The following is a 26,408-nucleotide window of genomic DNA, read 5'->3' as shown; positions in this document are numbered from 1 at the left end:
TATGCAAAGCCTAGAGCCATCAATAGCATTATAAAAACAAGTATTTGACAGTTACACAACAATTTTTCTTACCCTAGTTCAGTTCCTCTGTGATAGTTTTTGAGAGATGATCAAATATTTTCTAGCCCCAGCCCCATTCATCCCATACCAGATCCATGCCACAATAACTTTTACAGTCCACTCACAATGCCTTAAACCACACATCTGTTGTTTCAAATATGCAAACTCATTACCCTGACAGGCATTTATTCTACATGTGGGCAGAAAAGGCTGAAGTCTTGACAATGCACAAAGGTAATCTGATTTTAGAACCTGACTTTGTTGGCTTATATTTATACTGGGGAACCTATCTGACACCACTAACCAATAATATCTTCCTTCAATCTCTTTCTAAAATGCCTAGGCTGCTGGAGATCATACCAAGTAATCAATCTCCAAAGAATAAAATTAAAGTAAAATATTTCGAAGTGTATGTTACAAAAAACTACAGTGACACTAGCTTTAGAATATTAGAGAAACAAAACACAGCTACAACATACCTTGAGCAGTCTCAATATAGCATTCGTACATCATACCAAGACACACAAAGTTCACTAATATTACCTGGAAGACACTTCCCAAACGGCTACAGAAAATAGCAAGACATTGGGATGCTCATTCAAAACATAAAATAGGAAATATCAAATGTGTCGAACTGCTCCATGTTGGTTTCATACAGCAGGGGAATTAACTACTTTCTCCCAGTTGTAAAAACGATCTTTAGAGAGCTCAGAGATTTCAGTCACCTGTAGTAAAGACTGCAGTCTATGTGCAGTCTCCATCTTTCTTTTCTTCTCATCAGATATTTAAAACTCAAGATGAAATACAGGAGGAACTCAAAGTATAAAAATTATCTAAATGTGAGGAAGTAAAGAATACCATTGGAGAAAAGTTATGGTTGGAAATCACTGGGATTGTACAAGCTATACGGACCAGCTAATCCTGGTAACTACAGAGAGCACTCAGAGGACGAGGAAAGCTGTGTTTAACAAGAGGCCCATTAACTTCAACTTCCATGGAAGAATAATACTGAAGAGAAAATATAATTTACCTCAAGAGCGAAAGAAGCCAACAAATTGTAAATTTTTCATGTCGCAAAATGTCCCTATTGTTATAATGGCACTTAATGTACCGTTAGCTTCTCATATACCTGCATCTCATGTCCATCATTCATACACCATAAGTACTTATTGTATTGCATTTTGTTCATTTTTTTCATTGTGCTTTTTCAAAAAACTAAACTTGAATCGTGATTTCTACAATAACATTTTTCTCTCTGGAGAGTACATTTAAAAGAATAACAGAATAAAGAGGGCTGATTCTCAAATTTGCTGACACTGCTGTCGATACTAAATGCATCAAATAATTGCATGCTGAAAAGCAAATTATAAGGAAGGTATCCAAACGCTAATATTTCTCTACCCTTTAGTGGGAATCCTTAATGTTAACTTTCTGCTACACAAACTGATTTGAAATAGCAATGGATAAAAATCATTCAAACTGATCTGGTTAGTTTCTTTTTTTTTTTTTTTTAAAGGGTGAATTTTTGTCCTGCTTTTTTTCCTGACTCATGAAAGACGCCAGAGAGTGATGTGGATGATGTGGTGAAAGCTCTGCAAAAAACTCTACTTAAGTCAAGGGCTAGGGGAAGTGGTCACTCTGCGAGGTCATTTTCCTGTGAGACTATGTGACAGCTGGAGAAAATTAGCCAAAATATCTGCATTCCAGAGAGGTATAAAAAGAAGGAAGAAAGGGAGGGAGGGGTCAAATGTCTTGTGGAAACCTGTAGGAACAGCAGTGGCATTTTCTGCATGGACTTGCTCAATCTGGTTTCCTGAAAAAGTCCGACTGAAACAGGAGACTTTTAAAGTCTGAGAGGGTAGTCAGGCACCCAGTTTCTTTAAAAGTCAGCAGGACATTCATTAAATTTGAGATGATTAGCTGTATTGGATCAGTTCTCCAGCGCTGGTGCAGGGACCACACAGAAATCCTACTCCTAATTTTATTACCATTTAAAGATTTACAGATCAGACACGCTTCTAGAATGGAGGAACTAGGAAGGGAGAAATAATACCACGGTAATGAGACAGATTCTGTGATTTCCATGTTCATAATTGTCAAAGAAATAGGCAGGGAATAACGCATTTTCTTTGATGAGAGTTTTGAATCCCTGATACTGTTTTTTTTGTTTTGCAGTAAAATCAAAACAAAAACATTGAAATATTTTGAAAATTAATTTGTACTGTCCTAAAAATGAAACACACAAGCTTTTATGTAAGTTAGCTGTACTTCTCCCTGATCAGACACAACCTGAGCCTGAAATCCAAATCCTGGCACAATTAGCATATTATAGTGAAACTCCTGATTCTGATAAAGCAGAATATTAATTGAAACCATACCTTCCTCCCTCTGAAAGCTTCCATTCCCTTCGATCTTCTAATCCTTTCAGACTACTCTCTGAAATAAAAGAAAAAAACAGAAAATAAGTCTCATTGAGATGAAAAAGTTTGCTGTCATAACTTCAAACAATAGCAGGAGAAATCAGTTCATACACGAACGAAACTCTGCCCCAGCCTATCTGCCGTTCGTGCTCAGGAACTCCTTCAGCATAAATAAGAGAGACAGAAGAAATAAGGTAGGAGTCAGTAAATGACTCCCACAAGAAGAGTAAGGGTGCAGTCTAAAGTGATTCAAAAGCAAAATTAAGACTTTTTCAGACTCCCAACAATTACAGTTGAGTTTTTAAAATAGAGCGGCTGTCATTTGGGCAACTAAATGAGGACCATATTTTACAGACATTTTTCATGGGAGAGTTCATATTCATTACATGAAGGATAATATAACATAATTCTAAATTAAGAAAAGTTAAATAGTCTCCAGAATGTTATAGAAGGATTTCACGGAGTCTCCAGCACCTAATTCAATAACACTATAATCTTCCCATTGCAAAATACAAGGGTATGTCTCTCATAACTTGACCATTTCGTTCCAAATCTCTTATGTGCAGATAGCACAATGTCCCTGCTCCTCCTCTAACCTGATTTTCTCTGGCAGTTTATCACTTTTGTGGAGTGAAAAGAAAATAGAATCTGATTAAGGAAGATAGATCTATTTATTTTTTTCGTAAAAATATATTTTGACTTGTCCTTTTTCTCCTCTTCTTTTTCCTTCGGATAATAAATAACTGTGAAGGAAGAAAAAGTTCCAAAAAGAAAAAGAGAGATGTGAAAATTTGCACTGCTAACACTATTTAGTGTTAACCCTACAGTGTACTGCTTTGGGATCTGGTATAGATATTTTCCAGGTAGTTCAAAAAAAGCCCCGCTTAGAGAGAAGATAATGCATTAAATAAGCTTAAGGCGCTCCAAAATCACATCTAAACTTCGAGTTAAACAAAATTAACTGTTGGATATAAAGCATGTTGCATTAACTTCCTTTTTAAAGAAGGTATTTTATTCTTGCACTTCTGTTTTATTTTTTAAATGAACCAGAAGCAGAAGTTTGAAATGTCATGTGAAATTTTGTTCTCATGAGGCTGCTGCTTGAGTTTTACCTCAGCAGGATTTAGAGAACTTCAGAAACTTTAGATAATCTGCTTAGCTTGTTATCTGAACCAAAATGCTGAACCTCTTTTAAGAAGTACTCATATTCCTATCTTTACCAGACACCTTTTGTTCTTTTTTTTTTTTTAAATCCATCACTGCCTTTGGGCCATCATAAAACTTTTCCCCATACTGGGTATTTTTCTTGACCTGGTCACGACTGCTTATCTCTGCCATGAGTGCCAAGTTCACCAGCATAGCTTTCCTGCGTACTCTGATCATTTATTGGTGTTCATAAGGAAGGAAAAGGAAAACAATACATGAGAAACCTTCCATATTTATGTCTCACTATTTTTATTGAGGTTAATTTGCTTAATTTTTAAAAGGTAAATATGGGAATATATCTATTGACATACTATTATCTGTGGTTGTTTATATATGGAGGACAAATCCTTTCCTTCACCCAAAGCCAAAACAAACAGATCTTGTACAGACAAGTCCTGAATTGATTGAGAGTGATGGACGCCTCGCCACAGGCTGCAGAGCTGTTCCCCACCTACTTAGTGCACTGGAGGTATGCTCTTCTGCAAAGACACTGTTTCACATCAAACCTGCAGTTAATTGCTTTCAGCCTTGATTGGAGCACTTTCAGGTTAGCAACATTTTTGTTTTTACACTCTTTCATAGAAGAAAGACGTGACTTATTCTTATACCAAGATATTTGGTCTGTTTACCTACCCTGACTTTCAGACTTCTAACCGTGAAAGTACCACAAGAAGATGGATAATTTTGCCTCATAAATTTGCTTCAAGAAGATGTTTTCAAATCTGCCAACTTCAGACAGCAAATGATGTATGCAAAAGCCCTTCACAAGCTTTTGAATTTATAGATATTTACAAGCACAACATTACGCAAGATTATTACAAACAACGAAGAAAACCCCACAAAATTATTCACTAACCATTTTCCTGATTCTTCACAGAATTCTGTGTTTGAAGATATACAAAGAAAAGTCATTTGTAAAAAATCAACTATACATCCCCAAATCGGTCATTCAGTGTTCTGCTGAGTGAATAAACACTTGATGATATCAAATTAATAACCAAATATACTACTGTGAGCATATGTATTTGATAAAATAACAGACTGATGTTGAAGCTCTGAGGATCTGTGAGCTGTAGTGTCTACAGTACAGATGAAAACTGAACCAAATGTTCATTAAAAGTTACTAATATTTATCATTCTGGGTGACCTACAGTATTTGCTTTCAGTCAAGAGCTTCCCTCATCAGAAACCTATTTGTCCTGTATTATCATTTAAAGAAGGGTCAACAATCCTTTGAATTATTTTCCGCTACCAGGAAGGTGATTAGGTTATGATTATTTTTGTTCCGTGGATCAATCTCCAATGCCTTGCATACAGAGACTTAAAGTGCTACCATTAGCAATTTGCATCCACTTGCTGTCCATAAATGACTTTCAAGGTTCAGGGCAGTGGAGTGTAAAACTGCTGACTTAACTGCTGGAGCACTGAAGAAGAGAAGAAACTGGATGAGACAGAGCAAGTCCTAAATGCCTTCCATAATTAACAAACATGGCAAGACAAGTTATGGAAAACAAAGGGACTAGACAGATTTATGCTTATAGTCTGGTACTTCTGAAAGTTTGTCCAACTACAAAATCCTCTTTTGATCTACATTAATTGAAAGCACTTAAAATTCAATCATACATTTATGGCCACATGTTTAAAACTGAATCCTAATCTTGCATTTGTAACCTACTGGTCAGACTGGAATGCTTCCCTTCTGCATCCAGCTTACCAAGGTTACAAATCTAATGACTGTCTTTAGTTTCAGCTGTAGAGTTTCATACTTGTGGCTTTGAAGGTCCCTATATTTAATCCTAAATTGTATCCACAACGATAGTGGTCAGAAATCTCCAGTAGCTTCTGACAACAAACCCCTGAGGAAGCAGTAAGCCATTTGCAGATAAACACACTTGTTCTGGTTTAGTTTCTTAATGCAATAAGAGAACATGATTCATAGAATCATACAATCCTTAGAGTTGGAAGGGACCTCTGAGGGCCATCTAGTCCAACTCCTGTTCAATCCCATATGATGCAGTGGCTGGTGAGTTGCCCCAACGTGGAGACAGCAGTCTCTGTGTTTTTGTTCACAGGTAGGAGAACAATGAAAAAGAGCTAGCAGCCCGAAGTAAGCAAAATCAAACCACTGTGCAAACCATTGTGAAGGGATACAGTAAACTTTTTTAATCAGATATGGGAGAAAGGAAGAACAGGTATGCCAAAGAGCTGCATTTCGTCCCAAGGTCATTCTCAGATTAAAAGCTGCAAGGTAAACATTATGTACTTCTAGGCAATGGGACTCCATCTGATGTTACAGGAACTAGCAAATCGAGAACTGTTTTCCTGAATCCCCTAATATGCGCCAACAGCAGCACTGAAAACTCTCATTAGTTGCACCGTTTGTGTATACTATGGTCCAATTCATAGACCTCCCTAAGCACCTCCCTAAGCTCCAAAAGGTAAGAAATTCTACTTGAATATTTCATGATGTTATGTATGGGGAAGAGCTCTGTTAAAGAGCTGGCACTATTTTCCTGTCTTGGCTAATAGTTTTTGTGACATGCGTAAGGGAGACCAGATATTTGTACCCATTATATGTAAGGATTTTTTGCCCAAGGACAACTTGTAAAACCCATTAATATGAATTGTGTTTGAGCTGACGGGGAAAAATAGAAAACACTGAGTCCAGACCTTCAGTACTTTACTGGTGTTTCTGAACTTTTATTAGCTGTACTTGCTTCCATAAAATCTATTTAATAAGGCAACCGATGTTTTGGTAATGCATCAAAAGCAGTTCTCTTCAAAGGGCATCTTTTTCACTCAATCTCTTCTCTAAAGACAGTGACATTAGTTTTGTAAATTAATAAACAGGCCAGCATCTGAGGACTGCATGAAGCCTCCATCACCCCTCATTGTGCTTTCTCTTCTGACCCCACTTTCCAGTGCAGGGCCCTCATCTCAACAACAATACCCTGAAAGCCTGTGTGGCACTCTGGGATCACACTTGAAAAGGCCTTTGGCTGAGGCTGGCTTTCAAGAAGAGGGGACAATTGGCAAGAGGCCTGTGGCTATTCATGCAGAACAGGCAGTGAAAAATGCCTGAAGTCAGTTTCAGGGGTGGGCAATGCCCAAAAAAGAAAGCCCACATAACATGAATGGCTGCTGCTAGGAGACTAAAACCAAAGGCATGCTACTAGCAGGCCTCCATGTGCCGACATCAATGGGTTCATCCTATCCCTATTAGGGGCCTAAAATGATGAAGAAACATGAGAAGGGACTATAAGCAGGAAAGGAAAATAATACCAAAGTACACAACGGTCAATGCTTATATTGTTATACTAAACGCTCAGGAGAAGGAAATAATATTTTCTACATTCACTACCTTTTCTGTTAACAATAGTTACATCAGCTACAAAATCCAATAAGCAAAATAACTGTGGTACATTTTCTCGGGGGAGGAAAGCTATGCACTTTCGTGATTGATTATTTCTCGTGCACATAATTAAGAGTGATTTCAAACACATATTAGAAAAGCCAAGGCAGCATTGCAATGGTTCTGGACCTGGTGCTGGAGCAGTTCCAGTGCCCCTGGATGTGCACGCAAGGTCCACTTGCTTCAATCCCAGCAGTACAGGTCAGAGGGAGATGGGAGGTCTAATGGCTTATAACTGAAACCACCATCATGCGCCACAAAAGCATTTCAGTGGCATACAAATGACCCAGACCTGCTCAGTGTTATTGAGCCCGCGTGTGCTGTCTGCAGCATGGATCCAATGTGGTGAAAGGTCTACAGGCCTGAAAATTAACTGTGAAGAATTTTCCTCACCTACGAGTCACCACTTCTGGTTTTGCTGTCATTTTCTTTTCTTTTTTTTCTTTTTTTCCTTGTTTTCTTTCGTAAAATGCAGCAAAGAGCATATTCTCCTACTAACAATTCACACTGAAAAGCCTAAGTATATCCTGATGAGCTCTTCTGAAAGGAGACAGTCGCTACCCTATGCTTAATGTCAACAGTATTCTGAAAATGACACACTAGTGTCTGCAGAAACGACCGTCTTCTCTAAAATCCTTCTCATTTCAATACAGATGTTGGCTCTTGGCTAGTGAAAATCTTGAAAAAAATAAATTACAATGTCTAGTCATGTTTGGACTTATTTCTAGGCATGATCTCAGCTCTTAAAAAATGATCATATTATTTAGTTTATGAGTAATCATGTCTGACTAAAAAAGGTAAAAAAAACCAACCTTATGATATTGTAATCAAGTGATTTATTTCATGTGGTGCAGTCTGTTATTCAGAGTAGAAGTTCAGGAAACCTCCTTTTCTTACTTTTTCAGTTATCTGTTTCCCAAGTCTGATATCCCAACAGGAAAGGAAGATGCTCATTACTTCTGCAATGCAACTCCGCATAAGAAAGAAGAAAGCAATTGGCAGGAGCTGTAAGAGCTGTGGTACCCTCAGATTTGCTCTCCTATAAATGCTGGTTAGGGCACGCAATCAGGCGTGTAGTAGAGTTGGGTGTGTAGGAATTGGGTGAGCAAGTGCTGAATCTGATATTCCACTGAAGACGATGAAGTAACCCACTGTCCCCCAATGGGAGCTGGGAAAGGAACTACAAGTGCTCCAGAAACAAAACTGCACTGATTTGCTGATATCTAAGGAAAGACTTGAAAGCAACAATCCAATGCTACATTTTTTCTGTCCATTCCCCCTGAAAAATTCTAAATATAGAATGGAGTAAAGTTTATTTCCATCCGTGATCTTAATACCTGTATGTGTTCTCTTGTATCTAAAATTGCTCCAGTAAATTACTGCTCCTAGCAAAAAAAAATTTGTACTTGTTCTGAATCTCCTATTTTAATGATGATAACAATTGCAAATATTCAAGCAGTCAGGCAAAACCCCAAGAATATTGGGTTTTATAAATTAAACGAATGGATGTGGGTAAGGTTACATATAGTTAGGTTACTGTTTTGCCAAAGGAACAGTTTGTCTTGCGTGGTCATGATTCCTGTAGCCTCTCAGTGTTGGACATTTGGGATTTGTTATTCAGAAGGAGGGAACCAAGTGATGGTTTTTATGACATGTAGGCATATCAGACCCTCTAAATCTAGAATTTTAAAACTCTGTCATGGGTTTCCCACATCCTGTCTCAAGGCCACTGCTTCTCTTACTCTCTTCTTCCCAGCTGAGTGAATCACTTCCCCTCCATCAAAATGATGCATCCTTGTGGCAGCTGGGACATTTATAAAGCATGGCATTGCATTTGAGACATTTTAGGTTTCTTTTGAATGTGAGATAGCATGTAAAGTAAAAGAAGAGTTAAAACTCATTGCTGCCTCCATGGAGGCAGTGATTTAGAAAATATAAAATATATTTAATATAATAATAATATATATATATAATATAAAATATAATATAAAATCAGGCTGCCTCTAAGGCTGTGATTTTAAAAATCATTTTGTTTAAACTTGATAATAAGCACATAGAGAGTTTTCTGCAAAGTTACTATGCAGACATGTATGCACCACGTACTGGGACAGATTCACCCTCTAGACACCTCCTTCCCTCTCTAGGAACTATTCTAGGCACCTCAGATAGGTACCTAATACTGATTTGAGCCGTATCTAGACTACAATGTTAGTCTGAATCCGTTCCACTGTGAACAGCAGGAAATCTGCTGTGTAAGATTTTGAATATAGTTTGCATAGCATTCTGAATATATATGTTAAAAAGTATGTTTTCTCTCCTCTATTTACGTTAACAGAGTAAGAACAATATATCCAGCACATAACAACAATATTTGAGTGTTTCAGGTTTTTCAGGGTTTCTCAAAAGATTTTTAATATAACTTAACAGAGAGAGAGAATCTCTCAGGCTTTGAGAGTTGGGAAAACAGCTTTTAAAATGTAAAGAAATATATCGTTTTAAAGTTTGTGAGATTTGAAAGGAGAGGAGTGGGTGGTCTTAGCCCTTCAGAAGGTCTCTGCTCCTCTGACCTATTAGACCATTAGTTCACTTAAAACAATCAATAGCTATTCAAGTCTAAGAGTACAAAGGTGGTAATAAAAATAAATTCTTAAACAAAGGGAATAGAGATAAACACTTCAAAGTTTTTCTTCCCCTGCATAATCCAAAAACTGTAGACTATTTCTTTCTATCTACCCAGGCAAGATACCTGCCTGATCTTGCCAAGAAAAAGTAAGATTAAAATTCTGTGGGCATCCAGCGGGTACCCCACTGCAGGCACATGGTATGTTACTGACATTTGAAGTATGTGCTGTGTTTATACTCTTAGCCCAGCTGCTCATTCGTTTGATGTTTAGCCACTGTTTTCTGCTTAGGCCAAGGTATTTTGCATCCCGAAGCCACAATTGCTAACTAACAATCATTTAACTGCAATACCAGGACTGCTGGGAGAGAGCGGAAGTCGCACATGGATCCCGACCCGCTCAACAGGGGCTGCTCCTGTGTGTGCCTCCCAGCTTCAGCTTCCCGCAGAACAGATTGTGGCTCTCAGAATGCTGGCCAAGGGTCCGTAAGGCAGAGTCTCATGTAACTTGCTGTTTCCTTGCCATTGCAAACATTGAGGAAAAGCAATACATCGCACTCAGTCTAACCTATCATCAGGTTTGCCCCCTTCTGATTTTTTTCCCTTTTTGTTCCAAAGAGCATTCTCCAAACATCTCATAACAGCAACCAGAGCCAGACAGCATGTGGAAAATGAGAATATCCTCCTAATACATAAACCATTAGACAGCACTTGCTCTCTATTTAAAAACCAGAAATTAGATGATTTTTCAGTGAAATAGCGAACGTCCACAGTGAAATTTTTACTGGGGTTTTGAGGCTGAGGGAAAGACTCCCAAGCCTGATTAGAAAGTGTAGCTACTCCTCTGCCACAGTTGAGGCGCTCGACTGGAGGCTACCCAGAGTCTTCAGACCCTCTTCATGCTCTTGGAAAGTTCACTTAATCTCACTTCTGAAAACCCTGGCAAAACAGGTAGAATAATATTCTTGTCAATCTTTGCCTTTCAAGCACTCACTATGAGAATATGCCTCAACGTATGTTTGCAGAGCGCTTTGCACAAAAAGATCTTTGGAAATTACCAAAATACAAAATGTTAAGTGTTGTGTATTTCTCACAAATATTTAGTTTCCTTTCTTTAAGCCCCAATCACAGCTCATAATTCCTAATAGTTTGTTGATATTTAGTCAATGGCCAGACAACAGTTTAATCCCTCATAGTTAGTGTGAATAGTTAGTGTGAACTGAGTTGAATGCTAGTGTTCTTCATCAAATACGTTGTTTTCTGCAATCGCTCTGCACCGGTTCCACAGCAGATAATGGACCCATATATGCCAGAAGTTCAACCGCAGAAAAGATGCAGTAGAAATATCTAGCTGTAGTCCTGGCCATAGTGATGTTAACAGTGGACTGTATTTCACCTAACGTGTCATTAAGAGTGCATCTAAATTGCCTGCTTTTTTTTTCTTTTAATAACCACAGCTGCACAGCAGCTTTATTTAGAAGATGAATATATGAAGTGCCAGCCTCTTGCTATTTTCTACTCCCCTTTGGATTCAGCATGGATTCAAACACCACTGCATGCTTCTCTGAGTGTAACCATAGTATTTACCACATTTCCTATGTTGTTTGGTCATTTCTTGGAGAGTCTCATTGTTATCCTATTTCTTTTTCTTTTTTTCTTTCTTTTATATTATTATTATTTTTTTTTTCACAGCTGGCTACAGACCTGGAAAAACAAAAACTTAGCTAACCTTTAATGCCAAGACAAAATATTACCAAAAATAAGCTAAGACTTGTCCAATCACTGAATCCATTCCAGTGGTCTTTTATTAATCTAAATGTGCAGAACCAATGCCAGTTAACTAGACTTACCAAGTAAGTACTTAAAAGTCTTACTCATGCCTGAATAAAATCAGTGCTTTGAAGACTGAAAATCCATATTTGGGTAAGAAATGGTGACATAAAAGTGTATAAAACTAGATTCTGGGACATGATGTTAAAATAGGTTTGACAAATGACTATGTAGTTCATGGTTACAACTATAGTGCCGTCACACTTGAATAGTATTTAAAACCAGACAAGGTAAGGAATTGCTAGTTACTTATGAGCACCAGTATCAACATTTCCCAAACATTCTTAACCATTCATTTGCTCAGGGCTCATTGGTGTTAATCAGGTCAGAAGATTACTAACTGAGCGCCTAAATTTGGGCATGCTAATGATGAAACTAAGTCAACTGGATTTTGAACTTGAAGAAAATATTTTTAAACGACATTCTGAACCCTGAACCTTGAATGGGAGAAGTAGGTTCTAAGCTGAAATATGAGGTTAGATCTCCTTTTTTTCCTTTTAACCTACAGCAGGGGATTCATAGAATCATTCAGGTTGGAAAAGACCACGAAGAACATCTATAGTTCAACCCTCAATCCACTCCCACCATGCTCATTCATGCTCATTAAACAATGTCCCTAAGTTTCGTATCTCTATGTTTCTTGAACACCTACAGGGACAGTGATGCTACCATCTTCCTGGGCAGCCTGTGCCAGTGCCTCACCACTCTTTCTGAGAAGAAATATTTCCTAATATCCAACCTGAACCTCCTCTGGCACAGCTTAAGGCCTTTACCTCTCATCCTATCTCTGGTTACCTGGGAAAAGAAGAATTCTGCCCATCTTAGTAGACGCACTCGCAAGAGAGCATGTTCATAACAGCAGTGGAAAACTACACAGGGGATTCCACAACAGAAAAAAAAAAGCAGTAAAAAAATCTCACTGTTTGTCTAGCTTGTTGCTGTTCGTTTTTTTTCCCACTTCCGTTTGTGTAATTTTAAGATCTTTCTAACTGCAGAAAGTAGCTGTGTTATCACAGCAGTAGCAGGTTTTTATTAGCTGAGCTGACATTTAAAGTCAGGAGGAATTCACATCCCCTTTCTGCAAAGAGGAAACTCTCACTCCAATTTAGGTCCTCTACTTTTGTATGGCTTTTGTTATGTTTTGTAACGAGCTATACAACAGCTTGGGTTGGAAGGGACCTTAAAGCCCACCCAGTTCCACACCCCACCATGGGGAGAGCTGCCACCCACAAGATCAGGCTGCCCATGGTCCCATCCAGCCCAGCCTCGAGGACCTCCATGGATAGGACATCCACAGCCTCATCGGGAAAACTAGGCCTTTAGTAAATCTACTAAAAATATATGCTGAAATGATCCTTTTCCCATGACAGGGAAGTCTATGATCCTAACTAAGTCCATTCAGTATCTAAAATCAGGATTTTTTCCTTTAGTAATACAGGCCTCCTTGGTAATACAGGCCTCCTTCTTTTCCATCCTTTTGCAGACTCAAGTTGATCACCGAACTTAAAGATCAGTCCAGTGAATTTTTCAGATCTATCAATAGATACTTGTATTTTCAGTAATTTCATATATTAAAATCTTTAAAAATTGATACAATCTGCTTATTACTGACAACTCCATTTACGGACATTTTTTTCTTTAAGCTCTGAAGGGTGAAAACATCAACTACTCTAAATCAACAAAATCAAAACATTAACACAATACTATTCTTTCCTTCTTAAAAGAAAACAGAAAAAATGCTAGAAATAACGGCCTTACATAACGCTATTAGCAAAATTGATCAAGGTTATAAATATACAACCCTACACTAGAAGGCGACAAAGGCAAAATAAGAAAATTAACCCAGAATCTAATAACCTCGGAGTGATAATAAAGCATCTTCATTTCTTGTTAAAGATGAATCAATCACAAAACAGGTTAATTCTTCTCCTTATCTACTCTGATTAAAGACAGGGAAAGCTGAGGATATCCATGTTTGGCCAGGAATTTGGTAGGCACACTGTCCATCTGAATTGACATAAATTTGATTTATTTATATCAGACCTGGGACAAATTTTGCACTGACTTCATTTACATATTAAGGCCTACACAGGACACTCCTTGTCATAACCTTTAATTGCTGTTTTTACATGGAAAAAATAATAATTTATTTCTACATGTCTGAAAGAGTACAATACATTTTGGTAGGATTTCTGTGCTGATGTTTGGGAAACAGCAACTACAGAATCCTGCTACTGACAACTCCGTGTTAAAAGCTCTCTGAGTTTGTCTGAAATTTCCTTCTTACCATAAATCAACTCTGATCAGAAGCAAGGCATAGGGCAAAGAGGACAGTATCAGACAGCCAAGCAAAGGCCAAGGCAGCACAGGAGTGTGCTTTGGGTAACCACAATACAGACAGACACTCAGCAAGGCAGTGGCAAGCCACGTCCAGCCGCATGCGCAGGCACTGGAATGCAAAACAAACATAGTCCAAATGCTGTGGAACAAACCTGGGCCCATGAAGTCCAGACTGAATGAAACAGAGCTCAGTGCAAACATGGTCCAAAGGCAATGGAAAGCAAACTCAGGCAAATAAACCCCACGCTCTGTGAAACAGAGCACAGACACACTCCAAGCACAAGTAGAAAAGCAAACAGAGACAAATATAGTCTAAACTTAATGAAGCAGATAAATGAAACAGTAGCTGTCTCACTCTCCAAGCAAAATCTAAGCCGCTTCAAAACAGCCAAGCTGGAGCAACTGTGGTTCTCGTACAAGTGAGCTGCAGAGTGCTACCTCCTCTTCTTATATCCATCATGTCCTCCACTTACATTGTGTACTAGAATCATTTTTCACTCTTCAGTGTTACACAGTAACTGCTGTGGTTCAATGGCTTTCACTTTTTAAATTTCTCCAGCAAAACTTAAAGAGGTTGGGAGTTCCAAGGTGACGTTAAAATGGAGCAAGGAGACCTTACTTGTAAATATACAGCATTGGTTTGTTCGTGTGTTTTACGTAGCGCTGCTTTGTAAGGAATGAAACAGACAAAATGGAGAATCAGTAACAATCAATACATTAAAAGCAGTGAAAAGCAGAGAATAAGAGAAGCTAACAACGTTGGTTTTCTATACTTCAGAGACACATTCACAAATTGAAGAAACCATCCAGTGGTTATGGCTTTTGGAAGAAGATAACACTAGTAGTGATGCAGATGAGGTAAACATCTGGTAAATATTTATATTCCTTATTGGAATAGAAAAAGATAAAGTAATTGTACAATTGAGGATGCTAAAACACTTCCCAGTTTGTTAATACCATAGAGGATGGTAAAGAACACCGATTATTGCTAACTACTTTAAAGCTGGCAGCTCAGACATTTGGTTCCCAACAAACCTATAGACCTGTCTGAAGAAAATATCTGGCATATCTTTAATGTACATTGGAATACCAGGAAGATTCACATGGAATTTAGGAAGGGCAGGCAGGATGACACAGGCAGCACCAGGTCAGCAAGGTTGACCTCAGCCTTGCAAAAAATAATGAATCAGTTGATGTAGGAGTCAACTAAGAGGAAAATAAAGGATGGGAAAATAATTCACGTCATTCAACGCATTTAACAGGAAATAAATCCTGTCAAACAAACATGATTCCATTCTCAGTGGAGGTTGCAAGTAATTCTGTAAGTGTAATATGCAACACAACACTGCAGTTCAAATCAATAATACATGATGACGTGAAGCACCTGTTACGTGCATTAGGAACAGGCTCAGTACTTCCTGTGTATCACAACTGACCTGGACAGTACTTTAGGGTATTGTGCCATGGCCTAACTCTTTTCAGTGTTTCAGTATTCCAAAATCATTTAACAAAAACATTTCTTAAAACAAATAATTATAACAATAAAACAGCAATCTTGTACCCAAAACAAGGACAGGTAGAATAATAAGTAAAGGTAAGAACAGAATATTCAGCTAGACCTATCTGGAGCAGGAGTTAAGTGTTGACCATTTGATGTGTTAAAATATGATGCATGTATTAAAATAAGTAATTGAGGTAAAAACTGGTGGTCTATAAGATGGTTTTAAGTACTGTTGAAAAGGACTTAGGGCTTAAAGATGCAGGTAACTTCACAGACAAGACTGAAAAGCTCAGGCAGAAAGGATTAACGTTATTCCTGGAGAGACAAGGAGGAGAACTGTGAAAAGGGAAAGTAGAATGGCCGTACTCCTTAGTGGGTGATAGGAAACACTGCCAAGACAGCATCATTAACTTGCTGAGAGAATAAGCCCCCTGTCCACGGAGAATCAAGCTGTCAGTATTTACGCCTGGCATGGGTGTTATCGGGGGCAAAATCCACAGCCTACAGTGAGCTGCTGCTGCTGCTGTTCAACTGCTACCTCTCAAAGCAGGCTGTGCAGAATAAGTGGCTGTGGCCTTGAATCCCTACTCGTGTCCCTTTTTTAACCCGCCCTGCTTATGGATAAATTGTTTAGCATCCAGGTAGGCTTTGCATGCTACTTTGCTCAGTAGCCTTTGCTTGGTGGATATCAAACATTGTGCCAATACAAACATCCATCCTTTTCCGTGAAACTCAGTTACCAGCTCTACCTATCAGTTTATTATGCTTTTAGAAGTCTCCTCCCTTACTGATTTTGGCAGCTGCAACCAGATTCAGAATAACTTAGATGCTCCAAAATAGCAAAGTAAATGCAATCTAGTCTACCTTTCACCTACTACAGCAAAAGAAACGCAAAGCCAAGGTAACTAAAAGCCTTCAAGGCTACCCAAAATAAACAAAAATATAAAGCAGCACATTTTTAAAATGTCTTTCCACAACTTTCTATGTTATCTAAATATAGTTTTCTTTATTCCAGGAGAAGATGCTTGAGCATAAACTTCAAAGCAAATTTATTTTCCATCTGTGCTCTTTTTTTCCAATCCAGTTTTATCACTTGCAGTCTCCTTATGAGTGCAGTTCCCTGCCACTCTCTTCATTTCTACTGCAAGCTCTACAGCAGAACTGGGTTTCTAGTTTGTGCTCAGTCACATGCCAAACAGAAATATTTTGCTGTTGTCCCCAGTGATTCAAAGTTGTATTTATAATGATAGTGCATGATAAACTAGTTATGCTGCTGATGGAAATTAGGAAATCTCCACTGCTGAGCTACGCCAAATACATGCATTGAAGAATGAACCAAATGGAAATTAAAAGGCAGTGCTGCTTAATTTAGTATTAATAATCAACAAGCTCTGGTTTTCTCTTTAAATAATTATTAGCTACATGCTATTTTGTTTCCTCTAATCAAGAAAATACAATAGAGAAAGGAATCATAGTTGGTCAAGTTCCGTTGATGAGGTATCTTTGCAGTACCTGAGCTAATCTTTCTCTTCATTTCCCCACGCAAATGCTGGATGTCTGAAAGATCCAGATAGTGGGAAACATTTCATAATCACTTATAATGACTGAGAAAAACACATTTATTTTTGTGTAATCTAAAAATTGCAAAATGGTATCTTAGACACTAATGTTGAAGTAATAGATTCACCCTTGCAACAGATTCATCAGCAATTTTTCTAGCTACGTTTTCTCCTATATGTACCAGCATCACTTAAAAGTACCAATGAACTGAAACCATGCCTTCAATGCCAAGGCCTATGCTGCTCCCAGCCCTATATACTCAGAAAATAAAGTGAAAGAAAAAAATATTATGGCTTAGCTATGATCACTGGACTTACAAACTTCTGCGTTTGATCATTGATTTGTGGTCTCTATTTACAAATACTTATTTTTGGAAATGTTTGAAGCTTCATCAGAAATTTAGGGAATAATTGCCAGAGTTACGCAGCACAGAGACACAAGCAGTTCCCAAACTCACAATGCCAGTGGCAACCACATCACAGTAAGATGAGCATCAGCCCCATTCCTAGAAAAGCTCAGTGAGCATAGCCTCTAAGCAATTTCAAAGTATGCTGTGTGTAAAAATGGAGGGTAGCCACTGCTACCCCGATGCTGTCTCTTTTTATGGAAACAGACTTGGGATTTCAACCTCAAAAAGCACAAACAGAGAAATTCATAAAAGGAGATAAAGCACGAGCCTGGAGCTTGGGAAGGAGGTGGATATAAAAGTCCTCCATTGCAACCTACAAAACCACTTCTACCATTTGTAACACCTGTCTGAATCAGAGTTTCCAACACTGTCGTTCCTTATCTGGCTAGGGTTTTGCTTCTGAATATGACCTGAACTGTCTCAGTCCTGTTGGTCCTGACTACATGAATCTCAAAAACAAAACAAAATAGTTCTTCCACAGCCTTTCCTACTATGGGAGCTCCTACCAAGACACATACATTATGCACTTTCCTATTAAGACCATCTTATCAGGACCAAACCATGGAGAAAGACTCTCTTGTCTGTAATGAGGACATTGCTCAAAGGACAGAGACCTATCATCTGCTATGTTCAACAACTGCTCATCCAGCAACTCCTCATTGTAACCTGCAAGAACAGTCACCAATGCAGGAATGCAGGAACTAGAACCCAGGTTCTCCCCTCAGTCACAGATCAAGGATACCCATTAGACACGTTTCCCTTGAATTCACTCTCTCTCAGCCTCTCTGCTTCACTGAATCCTTAAAGGCTTTTCCACAGAACAGAACGGCTTCAACTGGAGGGATAAAAAGCATTCCCTGCTCCAACTATGATTTAGTGGTTAGGGGATCCTCAGGGCAGTTGGGCCACATGAGCCTGACATCCAGCCAAGAGAACAGGGAATGGGCTATTCGTATTCTGGGGTTGTGAACACTGCATAAAATGGTTTGGCAGTACTTTCTTGGCTATGGTTTCAAAGAAAGGAATGATCTCCATGATAGTTTCCAAGAAAATGACATAAGTACCTTATTCCAGGAAAGATTTCAGGGAAATACCTCGCTGTGTCTCACAGTCAGGCACTTTAGCTCAGCAGAAGGAGGTGTAGAATTGAAGTCATTTCCTACTAACCAGGAGTCTCTCTGCTCAGGGTGCTCACTACCATGAGGCCCACTCTGAAACAGCTCACTTTTCTTGTTCATTTTATGAGGAATAGAGATGCCTAATTCAGAGTTCTGGATTGCAGACTCCAGGCCAGATACATAAAAGCTGCAGTAGAATAAAATCAAAAAGCAAGAACCAAAATCTGAAAGACCTGAGAAACCTTTGGGGAGTAAAACATCCAGACATACTTTTGGACGGAGCAACAGACTATATTCAGTAGCACATTATTCACAAGAAGTACAGTGTAATACCAGACAAATGTAGCCGAATGCACAATATGAGAAGAGCAAAGGATGCCAGATTGTAGGAGAGTTCAGAAATGCAATGCATATACGTGCGTACACATAGGCAGAAGCGTCAAAGCAAGTCTATGTTCCATTCCCACGGGGCATATTATCACCATCTGGAAGATGATTGATATTTATTTGTCTAGCTTATGCATACACCCCAGCACTGCATTTTAGATGAAGGCTCTCAAGTTATATAGTAAAAGGAACAATAAGACAACCTGCTGACAACTCCAGCTCAGACTGAAAGAAACAGCCAGGAATCTCACAGCTTAGAAGTAACTCAAAACAGTTATTCACCCATACAATTTCACTACAGTGATAAAATAGCACGTTTCTCTGTTTATATACTACTTAACTTTGCAGGGATGTTGGCCGCATTTTTCATTATTTAGACTTAAAGTACATCAGGGAAATAGAAAGGCCCCATACGTTATCTGGAAAAAAGAAGGGTCAAACAGAGCCCCTATTTTGACCTTGATGTTTTTTGTTCTACTTAAACCAAATGAGTTTGGCCCACAAAATTTTGCAGCAGCTGTGAGGTTCTGCAGTTAGTTTATATAAGCTTTACTGAGTTTACGCTTGGAGAGTGCTGAGTGGTTAGGGGGATACTACACACTAAACTCTTGCCTCTTTTGGGAAAAGTGTATTAAGCTGTCATTTTTCTGTGCATAAATAGGAAATGTCGAATCAACTTCTGACTTTCTAGACATCTCATTTGTTTTTCAGCCCCCCTTCCCCCATTTTTTTTTATTTATTTTTTATTTTTTTTTTATTTTTTTTTTGAGGTTTGATCATTTACTGGTAAGAAGAGAGTCCTTGAAATGCCATTCCTCCTATTTGCTTGGGAGCACTGTTGATGGAAGGTACAGATGGCATGCATATATAAAAAGTGGGAGATGCAAAGATTTGCAGGAACCTACTAGTATTCTGCTTTGGAAAGCATTTAAAATGTTACTCATCAGAGCTTGGTCCAGAATTATTATGTAAAATGTTGTCTCCCACTTAGTAACCTCCACTTCCAAAAATCACAGAGCAAGAAACGACAATCTTGTGTTTTCTAATGTCTTGGCAATGTTTATTTCTGCAGCCTAAAGCCTGTATCAGTCCTTAATTCCAGAAGCTAACCAAGAAAAGCCACATTTTGGTAAGTGCCTTGACTGCACTAAGAAATGCTAGTCCCTCGTCTTCAGTAAATGACACCAAATTGCACTCCATCAGCCAAAGCATTTGACAAAGGCAGTGGGACATCTCGCCTACCATACTGCGTAGTCGTTCCTTATACTACAAACGTCTACTGAAATCCCACAACCAAAATCAGATGCACGACTGTGAAGCTTTCTCGTGTTGTGCAAATGACTCAGAAGGACACAAGGCAACACAGAGCTCAATTTTATGCTGGTGTAACTTCAGTTATTTCAACAGAGTTGCACTTGAATAAAGCCAGAACTAACACAGTGGTAAGACAGACCCGATACATCCACAGCACTCTGTGTCTATGATTACAGCTTAAAAGATCTTCAAGCAAAAGGGTTGTTTCAATTTCTTATGTCAGCATAATAAACAGCATATGAAACCACTCTTTTTTTCTTATGGGTGGCAATTACTTCATTCTTGAAGATTACTGCATTAAGCACCTATCCAAATGAATATATTACACTTAAATATTAGCAGTGACTCATGGACCACTAACAACTGCAGAATCCCAGATGATGAAAAGTTGGGAATATATATATTTTACAGATCCTTTGTGGCTGGTATCTTTAATAATGCCAAATGATTTACCAGCATCTCTTTAGAGAAAATCAGTAAAGACTCCCATCTGTTAGAGGGCTGATCCAGCTTGTTCTCAGCTTTTTTTTTTTTTCTTTCTTTCTTTTTTTTTTTTTTTTTTTTTTTTTTTTCTTTTTTTTTTTTTTTGACTCAGTATATTATCATCTGGGAGCAGTTCTCTGTCTGGTTCTTAGTTGTTTTTTTTTCTTTATTTTTTCTTATTATTATTATTATTATTATTTTTTAAAACAAAAACAAAACCCTGCTTTGGGGAGATACTGTAAAAACAATCACAAATTAGAATGAAGACTAAAGGACTTCCTGAATTCTTTTAAATGTAAGAATAGAACCATTAAGAACGGTTAGAATTTGCACAACATGAGGAGTGCACTTTGGTCTTTTTTCAGCTTTTTTTCCCTAAAATCTTAACAGTCTTCAAGAATTGGGGAAATATGAAAGTTGTACGTGGACAGTGTAAACAGAATCAGAATATAGCATTCTTTGTGTGATCCTTCACTTTCCCCTTTTGTTTTCACAAGACTTTTTGCTTTTCCAGAAAGTACAAGAAATGACAAAACACAACCAAAAGACATTTTTGTGGCACAGTTCAGTTCATCTAAGTAGGGCTTCACTGCAGCTTCAGGCAGCAGGAAGCCTGGTGAGATTCCACATTTTCACCCCTGATGGTCTTTCCCATGCACTGTGATGTGCCTGGACGTGGTCCCCACCACTACCAGCAGTTTACCACCACTTTCTGAAACAAACTGCTCCAGTAATTTAAGCCACCATTACCAGACTGTAAAGCTGGAAAGTGTTTTTACAGGAGCCAGCTGAATAGTGAAGGTAGGTGAAGGAGCATGAAGAGATGAGTTAGGCAGAGAAGGCAGACTGTGGGAGAATTTTACATACTAATACAAAGTTACAGGGTTCTCAGCAGTGAGATAAAATAGAGATGAGATGAAACAATGGATTTTTGTACCAAAAAAAAACAGTCTACACGCAGCAAGTTTATTACATTCTTCAGTAATCATTTGGAACAAAATGTGTGAGGAATATCTCAACACGGAAGCTTTTCTTTAAAAATCTTCATCTATTCTTTGCTCTGTTCCTCTCTGAAGTTTTATTTAGTTGCATTCTTTCTTTCACATTTGCCGTTTCAAAGTTAGATTAAAACACTTTAAAACTAATGGCCTGGCCTATTCAACTAGAGAACATTCAACTGCAGCAAGCAGACTTCTCTCCCTGCAACCGATCATGAAGAACAAAGCAGGTACGTAGATGGCTCAGTCTGGGCTTCACTTTGCATCACAGCAGCCAGCTGTTTCAACTGACAGAGAATCAAGCCAACATCTCCCAGACCGCAAACTACTACATCTTATTCACACTGAAACAAGAGACGTGTTTCCTTTTGACAGTTTGAGGAACAGGTGGGGAGAATTACAGTGTCATTCTGAGCATTTTCTTTTGCGTTATGTATTGCCTATGCTCTCACAGCTTTTTTGATCACCATCAACAGACCTAACCCTTTACTTTCTTTTATTCCCCATGAAGAAGTGAGGCTTTATGTGCAAATCAAGACGCACATTTCATTGCATGGAAGAGTGTGCTATCTTAGCATTAATTCCATGTTTTACCTCCTTTTCATTTACGTTGGTCCTAGGGAAATTCAAAGTTAAAAGGCACTGAAGAGTCTATGCACTGGAGAATGTCAGGGCATGCAAGTGGGCAGCAAACTTCAGCCTGCTGGCACAAGAATCTCCAAATGTGAATGGCATCAATGTTTTTCTTGCACTTGACTTTTGCTTCCTTTTTCTAAAAGTGAAAGTAAAAATCTACAGCCAGAATAAAACACCAGAAACCACTAATCTTCCTGGATACAGGTCAGAGGATATATGGCAAGAATCTAGCCTAACAGAATTATTTACTTGTTCCACAACCTGTTCATTATTAAAATGATACTCTCTATCCTAACACTACTTCTTTGGTTTGGTTCGTTCTATTCTCATCAAGATCTCCTTATATATTTCTATGAGAAAAGACAAAAGCATGTAAGTACATAGATGTGCCCAAGAGTGAAACATCACATCCACGTTCAAAACAACCTTAATTTCAAGATTCTTCCTAAAGCACTGATTTTGCTTATCTTCCCAATACCCAAACTGCTCTCTTTTTCCTGTCTGGTCCAAATCTCACTCCTCATTCTTAATTATATGCTCTATTTCTAACTCCAAACTTGAAAGCTGATTGAGCAAAGAAACCACTCAGTGCCTTACAGAAGGTGTGTTTGGTAGGCTGCCAGGTCAGTTCTTTAGGCTGTAAAGACCTTGGAGCTGGGGCCGTATCTCCGTTTATGCTTGTGAATAACCAAACACATGTACAGCACTCTAGGTCTGATCCTGTATATCATAACATCAATGACGCGGGACCAGATGCTATATGAACAAATGGGAATCTGTGGCATTCATATAGTGCCTTTTTTCTAAGGAGCTCAAAACACTTCACAATCTTTAAGCCTCACCACATGCCTGTGGGGTACAGCAGGGTAAGTAGGCCTGTAGCATTCTTTACAGAGCCAACTACATTTATTCAAATGTAGCTGAATAATAATAATGCAACCGTGACCTTCCATGACACTTACGTTCCTTGGGAACAATGAAACTGTCAGCCACAAGGGTGAAACTCATGAGTCTGGGTGACAAAACTTTTTCGGCAGCTGGCCCATGACTGTAGAACTCACTTCCGTAATAGATTAGGATGACCACGAACTTCACCACCCCAATGCAAAATGCAAAACTTCACTTCTTCAATTTAGTTTTCTCACCCTATCAACAAATAAGCAGAACAGCCTGATGGAAAACAAGAATCCTTCTTTAGCATTTTGTGAGTCATGCTATGGATTCTGACAGTTAGTTCTCCACTACAGGGTTTGTTCAGAATGCTTAGGGAAAGGGAAAGGGAAGGGAAAGAAAGGAAAGAGAAAAAGGGTAAAGGGGGTAAAGGGGGAAAAGGGGGAAAAGGGGGTAAAGAGGGAAAAGAGGGAAAAGGGGGGAAAGGGGGAAAAGGGGGGAAAGGGGGAAAAGGGGGGAAAGGGGGGAAAGGGGGGAAAGGGGGGAAAGGGGGGAAAGGGGGGAAAGGGGGGAAAGGGGGGAAAGGGGGGAAAGGGGGGAAAGGGGGGAAAGGGGGGAAAGGGGGGAAAGGGAAAAGAAAAGAAACCCCTTTACACAAATTTCCTTCTTAAATCGCTTCTAGAAAATTTTAATTCATTTCAATGGAGTGTGATTATATCCTTAGACTTATTTGAACAGAACTAATTTTGCAGAGGTGAAGCGGTGGTGAAGAAAGGGAATTAACCTCAATTTCTTTAAAATATGTTTTTCTATCCTGTTATGAATCTGCGTACACTAAAAAGTAATATAACTTGTTTCCAATCCAATAACGAAAGTGGAGGAGACATTTAACAAAGACCACTCCCTTCAGAAACATGAAAACAAATGAAAACCAACCTGCAGGAAATATTTGGAAGGTAAGACACCAGACCCCTTCTCAGGGGCTAGTATGAACTTTGGAGATCTGGATGTCAAAAGCGCAACTATCTATGGAAAAAAACCTGTGCAACATTGATCAAGGACACTTCAAATAACACTCTCATCAGGTAGGCATGAAATGGCACATCTTGATACGATTGCTTCAAAGTTGCCATTTCTCAGAGATGGATGTTAAAATACAAATTCCACTTAATGTAGCAGTCACTACCTAATGTAACACTGCTTTGTTTCCCAGCTGTTTTATCATCTTCCGATGGCAGCTTAGGGTATAAAACTGAGCAGAAACAACCACTGTTCTTCACACAAATTTCTTTGTCATCCACTCTGGTATTACTAAGATGCCATTTTCCCTCCTTGTTTCCCAGTCTCCTCACTCTCTAGCAAGCACTTCTCCATCCCCTTATGTTCCCCCTGTTGCATATAGTAAGGCTGGAGTTGCCACAGTCTCCTTAATGTCTAATCCTTTAACACTGGGAGAGCATTGTATTGCAGCCCTAATGCAAGGATGAATTCTGGAATGTGGAGCCTGGAGAGAGGCTTATAGAATAAGAAAGAAAGAAAAAGGGAAGAGGAAAAAGGAATTGAGAAGAGAAAGAAGTCAAAACCACACATGGGACAGAAGGAAAAAAAGGGGATTAGGTGACAATATCCGACTGCACTGAAGGGTCAGGAGAATTAAGCTTCAGAGCAGCTTGCTCAATGTGTGCTGGGATAAAAAGACTCTGATATGAATGGAGGTGGTTCAAGTGCAGTCACATTGTGGAATGCAATAGGAGTCTGCTAGGGAACATTTAAGAGAGTTGTGCACCACTTTCATGTAGCAAATAATATATATTGTTTGCTGGGCAAAGATCTGAGCCTCCCTGTCACTTTTACAAGGTTGTTACAGAGGAACTCAAATACGAGAATGGAATGAAATGGAATAGCATTACACTAAGTGAAATAATAAATCAAATAAACAATCTGAGTATGTGCCTGTAAGATTTATTATTGCATATGATGTTTATATTGAATATAAACTTGAAACAATAGATCCCTATCCAAAGAAATCAGCCTGCCTGACATCAGAGGAGTTAGACCTGTTTTTAACAAATAGTAAGAGCTTTATTTTTAATTTTTAGTTGCACTGAACTTGCAGCTGAGTGCATAATCTTTTCATTAGGCCAGTTTTACATGCAATTATTGATCTTCCTAAGCCACATAGGTGCTTTGTCTTGAAAGACTCTGAGTCATTATGATTTTCATATAGAATGAGATTACTTCTATACAACTCCACTGTTTAACTCAAAGATAACTTCACTACACAGATAGTTTATTTTTCATATCCTACGTATTTATTCACTTATTGCATACAAAAAATACCCACCAACTTACAAACAGCCTAAAAGTGACAATGTGGTTACTTCAAAAGCAACAGCTCTCTATATCTTCTTGCAACGGAAATTAAAAGTCTGTCCTTTTGACACCCTGTTTCCCCCAAAATGACTTCCTAACATAAGATGAAGTAACAGTCTCATCTCAATTTGGCATGACTATCCTCCTATGAAGCAGAGAGAAAATTGGAAAACATGAGAGATGGAAGAAACAAGTCATGAATAATAAAAGAAAGTGATTCTTAACTATGTAAAGAGAATTCATTCAAGTCGACCATCTGGCACAGGGAACATCCTGCAGAGAGAGCAGCCATGGAAAAATGACCAAGGCAGTTCAGTTAATATTTCTCAAGAAGACACCACAGGCAACAGAGAGTGGAGCACCACAGCCAAGTGCGTGGATACTAAAGACAATGTGATATTGGTATGAAATATATCAATCCCTAGAGCCTGCATCTAAAACTCAGGTGCTTTAGAATGTACAAAAATGTTTTCTGCTCAGTTCTAATACTATTGATTTGTCTTTGCTGCAGAAAGGGCCAAGGAATCTCACACAAGTAAACCCAAAGGTAGTTAGGCATGTTACTTTTATGCACTTCGATTTGCTCTTAAAAGGGAAGGGAGGACATAACTCATACTAAAAACAAAAATCAGTCATACAGAAAAAAAAAAAAAAAAAAAAAAAAAGCTTGCTTGGACTGGAGTGGGTAGGACATTTCCTTCCTCCTCCCTAGCGGTAACACCTATGACCTGACCCAAGACTTGACCTGGAAGCTGAGAAAAGAAGAAAAAAAGACAGAGTTTTTAGAGTTCATGACAGCATCTTTAGAAAGATGTATGTATGTGCGTAGGCATTATGGGAGCAATGTCAT

At 38.6% G+C, this 26,408-nt stretch overlaps 1 long non-coding RNA gene across 1 annotated transcript in view; it reads right to left on the bottom strand.

Annotated features, from left to right (window-relative positions):
- LOC128086517 (uncharacterized) overlaps positions 1 to 26,408 on the bottom strand; it is a 230,190-nt gene that overhangs the window by 102,011 nt on the left and 101,771 nt on the right. The window contains exon 2 of the long non-coding RNA XR_008209394.1: positions 2,439 to 2,496. This is a non-coding gene — a long non-coding RNA (uncharacterized LOC128086517). The remainder of the gene's footprint in view (positions 1 to 2,438; positions 2,497 to 26,408) is intronic.

This window comes from Tympanuchus pallidicinctus, unplaced genomic scaffold (genome assembly GCF_026119805.1).
Source record: "Tympanuchus pallidicinctus isolate F22 unplaced genomic scaffold, pur_lepc_1.0 scaffold3, whole genome shotgun sequence".
NCBI lineage: Eukaryota > Metazoa > Chordata > Aves > Galliformes > Phasianidae > Tympanuchus > Tympanuchus pallidicinctus.
Note: the sequence above shows the minus strand (reverse complement) of the source record. Positions and strands in the feature narration are given on the sequence as shown.